Below are 7,202 nucleotides of genomic sequence, written 5' to 3' on the forward strand. Positions count from 1 at the left end.
TTGTATTTTTTAGTAGAGATGAGGTTTCAACGTGTTAGCCAGGATGGTCTCGATCTCCTGACCTCGTGATCCGCCCATCTCGGCCTCCCAAAGTGCTGAGATTACAGGCTTGAGCCACCGCGCCCGGCCCTTCACCTCACTTTCATATATATCTGAAAAAAAAGATGAGAATCTAAAAAAATTCCCAACCAACCCCAGTGTTAAAATTAATTAGATAAAACAAAATTTAAAGCTTTCTTAAATAGGGGAAAAACAATACACGTTAACCTTTCTTGAATAAGAACTAATGATCACAAAGGTACATAAAAAGTGCAGTGGCATGGTCTTGGCTCACTGAAACCTCTACCTCCTGGGTTTAAGCGATTCTCCTGTGTCAGCCTCCCGAGTAGCTGGGATTACAGGCACACGCCACCATGCCAGCTAATTTTTGTATTTTTAGTAGAGATGGGGTTTCACCATGTTGGCCAGGCTGGTCTCGAACTCCTGACCTCAGGTCATCATCCAGCCTCGGCCTCCCAAAGTGTTGGGATTACAGGCGTGAGCCACCATGCCCGGCCCATAAAAAGTATTTTGCAAAGACATTTCAAAGGGATTTTTCCATACTAATGGACATTCAATTTTTGTTGATGGTTGTTAGGAGGACAAAGTTACATAAAATATAAATACCTTTGAACTAGCAGACTTGTATGACATAATGGATTCTGCCATTTTAAAAGTCAACATATTATATAATGCCTTTCACTATCTTCATCATAATTTATATGCAAATCAGAGAAAGTAAAATAATATAAAAGGAAGAATATAACATTTGGAAAGTAAATAAAATCTTGGTTTTCAGGGCTATTGATTTTATTTCAAATACTTACCTATAAAATGGTAAAATACAGCCAGGCGTGGTGGCTCACGCTTGTAATCCCAGCACTTTGGGAGGGCGAGGTGGGTGGATCACTTGAAGACAGGAGTTCAAGACCAGCCTGGCCAACATGGTGAAACCCCGTCTCTACTACTTGAACAGAGATGGCTGCCTAACTTGTGTGCCGGCTCAGGTATGTGAATAGTGGCTCCCTGGAGTGCTGTGTTGAAGATTCTGAAGCTGAGTGCAGGGGCCCACGCCTACAATCCCAGCATTTTCGGAGGCCAAGGGGGGATGCTTGAGCCCAGGAGTTTGAGACCAGCCTGGGTGCCATAGGGAGACCCTCCATCTCAAATAAATAAAAAAATAAAGAGAGGATTCTGAGGGTTGGTAGGAAAAGGGCTGTGAATGATGAGTAAATGTCTGCTAGGACTGGGAGGGAAACTAGAGGGTAAAAGACTTGTTAAGTGAAATGGTGGGGGCGATGGCTAGGAAGGAGGGTGAGCCCAGAGCACCCAAATATACTTCAAATTTGTTTTGTCTTACATTTGATATTAAAATGAATGTGAATCTTATGTTCAACTCCATAATATATGTTTGGAATGCCATAAAAGTTTTGAAAAATCATTTGTAGGCCGGGCGCGGTGGCTCAAGCCTGTAATCCCAGCACTTTGGGAGGCCGAGACGGGCGGATCACGAGGTCAGGAGATCGAGACCATCCTGGCTAACACGGTGAAACCCCGTCTCTACTAAAAAAATACAAAAAATTAGCCGGGCGAGATGGCGGGCGCCTGTAGTCCCAGCTACTCGGGAGGCTGAGGCGAGAGAATGGCGTAAAACCCGGGAGGCGGAGCTTGCAGTGAGCTGAGATCCGGCCACTGCACTCCAGCCTGGGCGACACAGCGAGACTCCGTCTCAACAAAAAAAAAAAAAAAAAAAAAAAAAAAAAAAAGAAAAATCATTTGTAGTTAAAGTACCTAATTTTAACTTTGTGGAAGAAAAATGTTGCTAGACAATGCACACGCCCCTTTTGTGGCCTCCACAGCACCTGGCAGGCTGCTGCATATCCTTAGGGTCTCTAGACCCCATTTAGTGAAGCCCACACCTAGGGAATCACAGAAATAAAAATGTTTACATCTGTGTATGATAATGTAAGTTTCAGAGTTTCAGAGAAGTAACTCTTTTTTTTTTTTTTGGAGATGGGGTCTTGCTCTGTCACCCAGGCTGGAGTGCAGTGACACAATCTTGGCTCACTGCAGCCTCTGCCTCCCAGCTCAAGTGATTATCCTGCTTCAGCCTCCTGAGTAGCTGGGACTACCGGCACGTGCCACCACACCTGGCTAATTTTTGTATTTTTAGTAGAGACAGGGTTTCATCATGTTGGCCAGGCTGGTCTCGAACTCCTGACCTCAGGTGATCCGGCTGCCTTGGCCTCCCAAAGTGCTGGGATTACAGGTGTGAGCCACTGTGCCTGGCCCAGAGAAGTAACTGGATTGTCAATGGCAGAGCTGGGATGTGAAGAGTGCAACTCCCACCCATTATGTTTTGTTTTGTTTTTAGAGATGGGGTCTCATGTTGCCCAGGCAGATCTTGAACTGCCTCAATTGATCCTCCCACCGTGGCCCCCTAAAATGTTGGGATCACAGGCATGAGTCACCATGCCTGGCCAGAGCCTAATTTCTTAACAGAGACTGTCTATATTCTTCCAAAGTCCAGTACCAGGGTTCCTTGAGATTCAGGATTTGGCATTATTAATGATCTGAAAAAGGACTTTGTGGCCACAGAGGACCATATAGTAACTATTAAGTTGGCAATTTCAGTATTGTTTTTAAAAATAACAACACAGTTTCTGTTCGGGGTGATGAAAAAGTTTTAGAAACAGATAGTGATGATGGTTGCACAACAGTGTGAATGTACTTAATGCCACTGAATTGTACACTTAAAATAACAAAAAATGATCATTTATGCTATATATATTTTACACAATAAAAAAAGTAAAAGAGTAAAAAATGATGGATTGGCAGTCTTTGAGCCTACTCTGGCTTGGGAGGCTGCCTTAAAAAAAAAGAAAAAAAAAGATGGATCATGGAAAATTAGATTAAGGTAACAATTTTTCAAAATTTGATCTATATATTGAATATAATCCCTACCAAAATCCCAAAATACCAGCAGGTTCCTTTTTTTTTTTTTTTGTAGAAATTGACAAGATTGACAAGCTGATCCCCAATTTTTTTTTTTTTTTGAGACGGAGTCTGGCTCTGTCGCCCGGGCTGGAGTGCAGTGGCCGGATCTCAGCTCACTGCAAGCTCCGCCTCCCAGGTTTACGCCATTCTCCTGCCTCAGCCTCCAGAGTAGCTGGGACTACAGGCGCCCGCCACCTCGCCCGGCTAGTTTTTTGTATTTTTTAGTAGAGACGGGGTTTCACAGTGTTAGCCAGGATGGTCTCGATCTCCTGACCTCGTGATCCACCCGTCTTGGCCTCCCAAAGTGCTGGGATTACAGGCTTGAGCCACCGCGCCCGGCCCCAAAATTTTTATGGAACTGCAAAGAATCCAAACTAGCCAAAACAATCTTGAAAAAATTCTCTAGTGGGAGATCTGAGTAAGACTGATAGATTTTATCAATGTCAACATCCTGGTTGGAATATCACATTACAGTTTTGCAAGATGTTACCATTGGGTGAAACTGTAAAGGGTACTGTATTATTTCTTTCGTCATCTTCTTTTTTTTTTCTTTGAAACAGAGTCTTGCTCTGTTGCCCAGGTGGGAGTGCCTCAGCCTCAGCCTCCAGAGTAGCTGGGATTATAGGCATGCACCACCAAGCCCCGCTAATTTTTGTATTTAAGTAGAGACCAGGTTTCACCATGTTGGTCAGGCTGGTCTCAAACTCCTGACCTCAAGTGATCCTCCTGCCTCAGCCTCCCAAAGTGTTGACATTACAGGCGTGAGCCACTGCGTCCGGCCTTTTTTTTTTTTTTTTGAGACAGGGATTTACTCCGTCGTTCAGGCTGGAGTGCAGTGGTGTGATCTTGGCTCACTGCAACTTCTGCCTCCCAGTTTCAAGCGATTCTTCTGCCTCAGCCTCCCGAGTAGCTGGGATTATAGGTATGCACCATCATGCCTGGCTAATTTTTGCATTTTTAGTAGAGATGGCGTTTCACCATGTTGGCCAGGCTGGTTTTGAACTCCTGACCTCAAGTGATCCAGCACGCCTGGCTGGACTACAGGCAATTTCTAAAACATTAAACATAAATGTATCATATGACCCAGCAATCTTACTCCTGGAGATCTACTCAAGAGAAATAAAAACATTTGTCTGCACAAAGACTTGAATGTTCACACCAGCATTATTCAGAATAGGTAAAAGAAGCAATCCACATGCCAATCAACTGGCCAATATATCTTATATCCGTACAATGGAATACTATTTAGCAATAAAAAGGAAGGAAATAATGATACATGCCACAACACGGATAAAACTCAAATACATTATGCTAAGTGATAGAAAACTAGATGCAAAAGACTACATATTCTATAATTCTATTTATAGATAATGTCCAGAAAAGACAAATCTATAGAGACAGAGGGTAGATTGGTGGCTGAACAGAATTAAAGGTGGGAGTAGGGGTTGACTACAAAGGGACACAAAGGATCTTTTTCTTTTCTTTTTAATTTTTATTTTTTTAGAGATGGGATCTCACTATGTTGCCCAAGCTGGTCTTGAACTCCTGAACCCAAGTGATCCTCCCATCTTGGCCTCCTAAAGTGCTGGAATTACAGGCGTAAGCCACCATGCCTGGTCTCTTTTTGTTTTGAAACTGGATTGTGGTGATACATGCACAACTTTGTAAATTTATCAAAACATTGAATTGTACAATTAAAATAGGTGAATTTTATGGTGTATAAATTATACTTCAATACAGCTTTTTTTTTTTTTTTTTTGAGATGGAGTCTCACTCTGTCGCCCTGGCTGGAGTGCAGTGGTGCAATCTTGGCTTACTGCAAGCTCCGCCTCCCAGGTTCACGCCATTCTCCTGCCTCAGCCTCCGGAGTAGCTGGGACTACAGGCGCCCGCCACCATGCCCGGCTAATTTCTTTGTATATTTTAGTAAGGATGGGGTTTCACTGTGTTAGCCAGGATGGTCTCGATCTCCTGACCTCGTGATCCGCCCACCTCGGCCTCCCAAAGTGCTGGGATTACAGGTGTGAGCCACCGTGCCCGGCCCTAATACAGCTATTTTTAAAAAATAATGCAATTAAAGCAATTCTAATCCTCAAAAAAATAGGAAGAAAGGAAAGAAAATCATGGTGTAGAACTGCCTAAATAACTAGAAATTAGGAAGCTCACAACAAATTGGTCATACTCTATATACATCAGTGGATTTAAGTTAGGAATATTCTTCTATCTGTAGTGGCCTTAAACCTAGCCCTTCAGAGCTCTGATGCAAGGTGGGGTGAGCTAAAGGATGGGTACATTCCACTATCAGTTCTGGCCTCTTACCAGGTGACACCTCTTGTTAAATCACCTTTAGAAGTCTATAATCTCCCTAATGGAAAGCCAGGACCCATTCTGAAAGAATAAAACAGTTAATATAAGGGATCAGGACTGAAGGCGGGAGAAGAGAAAGGGAAATGATTATCTTGTTAGAGTGCTTTGTGTTTTTAAAAGACAGTGCAAATAACTTTATTATTAATAAAACACAATTAACAATAATGGAAACTATTAATAATAATAAAATGTGCCCCTCAATTCAATTCAAGCCTTTATCATTAAAAAAAAAAAAAAAAAAAAAAAATGGCAACATTGGGTAGGCCAGGTGTGGTGGCTCCTGCCTGTAATCCAGCACTTTGGGAGGCAGAGGTGGGAGGATAGCTTGAGGTCAGGAGTTTTAGATGAGACTGGCCAACATGGTGAAACCCTGTTTCTACTAAAAATACAAAAAATTAGGCAGTCATGGTGATTCACACCTGTAATCCTAGCTACTCAGGAGGCTGAGGCAGGAGAATCACTTGAACCTGGGAGGCGGAAGTTGCAGTGAGCCGAGATCCTGGCAGTACACTCCAACCTGGGTGACAGAGCAAGACTCCATCTCAAAAATAAAAATAAAAATAAATTACAGGGCCGGGCGCGGTGGCTCAAGCCTGTAATCCCAGCACTTTGGGAGGCCGAGATGGGCGGATCACGAGGTCAGGAGATCGAGACCGTCCTGGCTAACAAGGTGAAACCTCGTCTCTACTAAAATAATACAAAAAAAAAAAAAACTAGCCGGGCGAGGTGGCGGGCGCCTGTAGTCCCAGCTAATCGGGAGGCTGAAGCGGGAGAATGGCGTAAACCCGGGAGGCGGAGCTTGCAGTGAGCCGAAATCCAGCCACTGCACTCCAGCCTGGGCGACAGAGCGAGACTCCATCTCAAAAATAAAAATAAAAATAAAAATAAAAATAAAAATAAAAATAAATTACAGGGCCGGGCGCGGTGGCTCAAGCCTGTAATCCCAGCACTTTGGGAGGCCGAGATGGGCGGATCACGAGGTCAGGAGATCGAGACCGTCCTGGCTAACAAGGTGAAACCTCGTCTCTACTAAAATAATACAAAAAAAAAAAAACTAGCCGGGCGAGGTGGCGGGCGCCTGTAGTCCCAGCTAATCGGGAGGCTGAAGCGGGAGAATGGCGTAAACCCGGGAGGCGGAGCTTGCAGTGAGCCGAAATCCAGCCACTGCACTCCAGCCTGGGCGACAGAGCGAGACTCCCATCTCAAAAAAAAAAAAAAAAAAAAAAAATAAAAAAATAAAAAAAATAAATAAATAAATTACAGGCTGGGTGTGGTGGCTTACACCTGTAATCCCAGCATTTTGAGAGGCTGAGGCGGAGGATCATTTGAAAGGTCAGGACTTCGAGACTAGCCTGACCAACATGGTGAAACTCTGTCTCTACTTAAAAAAAAAAAAAAAAAAGTTAGCCAGACGTGGTGGCGCATGCCTGTAATCCCAGCTACTTGGGGGGCTGAGACACTAGAATCACTTGAACCTGGGAGGCAGAGGTTGCAGTGAGCCGAGATTGTGCCACTGCACTCCAGTCTGGGTGACAGAATGAGACTGTGTCTCAAAATAATAATAATAATAATAATGAAAATAAAAATTACAATGCTGGCAGGGCCCAGAGGCTCATGGCTATATTCCCAGTGCTTTGGGAAGCTGAGGCAGGAGGATTGCTTGAAGTCAGGAATTCAAGACCAGCCTGGGCAACAAAGTAAGACCCTGTCTCTACAAAAAAATAAAAATAAAAAAATTAGCTGGGCAGGGTGGTTTATGCTTGTACTTCTAGCTACTCCGAAGTTATTCAGCTACATCAA

The sequence above is a fragment of the Trachypithecus francoisi genome, unplaced genomic scaffold, assembly GCF_009764315.1.
Source record: "Trachypithecus francoisi isolate TF-2019V2 unplaced genomic scaffold, Tfra_2.0 Lachesis_group15, whole genome shotgun sequence".
Classification (NCBI taxonomy): domain Eukaryota; kingdom Metazoa; phylum Chordata; class Mammalia; order Primates; family Cercopithecidae; genus Trachypithecus; species Trachypithecus francoisi.